The sequence below is a fragment of the Rattus norvegicus genome, chromosome 3, assembly GCF_021556685.1.
Source record: "Rattus norvegicus strain SHRSP/BbbUtx chromosome 3, alternate assembly SHRSP_T2T, whole genome shotgun sequence".
Classification (NCBI taxonomy): Eukaryota; Metazoa; Chordata; class Mammalia; order Rodentia; family Muridae; genus Rattus; species Rattus norvegicus.
Genome location: NC_141536.1, coordinates 142,052,499 through 142,053,428, shown reverse-complemented (window position 1 = coordinate 142,053,428; position 930 = coordinate 142,052,499).

Below are 930 nucleotides of genomic sequence, written 5' to 3'. Positions count from 1 at the left end.
CACTGTGCCCTGCTTGAGAGACACTCGGAGCCAATTTATCGGACGCCTGTTAGACGACTGACTTATTAGTGACACCTGGTGCTCACAGGGCCTCCCAGGTGTCAGCCCCGGCCCAGGGTGTGCACCAGACTTACAGACCCCAGGAATAAAGATCACAGAGACAAAGGGCCAGATGCCTGGCCTGAGTGACAAGAAAGCAGGCTCTGCCTACTGCAGGGTCATCTCCTAGCCTGGTTCTGTGCCTCGGTTTCTCTGTTAGAAAGTATTGATGTCCAGCCCTGCTGTGGCCGTTGTCTGGTGTCTGGTCCTCCTCTCTGTGGCTTCAGTACTTCAGCTCTGCTCTGACCTTCTGAGCGCCTCCGGTCTCCGGGCAAACTCCTCCTCACTGTCATGGCTCAGCTCCATGTCCCTTTCTCTAAGAGGCCTTCCCTGGCCGCTCGTCTGTCTCACCTCAGGCCCCACTCTGACCTAGGGTATTGCCCCTTTTATCAGCTTCCCCCAGCACAGAGCTCGGTGTCTTGGTTTAGAGCCAGGCCCTCAGGTAACCCAGGCTGGCTTTGGAACAATAGCCACGTATGACCTTGAACAGCTAGGATCCTCCAACACTGAGATTATAGGCATGTGTCATTCTAGCTTTGCTTTTTTGGTCATTGTTTTTGCTTCTGTTTGCTTGCTTGTTGTCTTTTGAGACAGGGTTTCTCTGTGTAGCCCTGGCTGTCCAGGAACTCAGTAGACCAGGCTGGCCTTGAACTCAGAGATCCACCTGCCTGCGTCTTGCAAGTGCTGGGAGTAAAGGCGTGCGCCACCATCGCCTGCTTAAATTTGCTTTATGAGTCAGTGTCTCATTCCACAGCTCAGCGTACTCTGAAATTCATTCCGTAGCCCAGGCTGACCCCAAAGTCGCAGCAATCCTCTTGCTTCAGCTTCTCT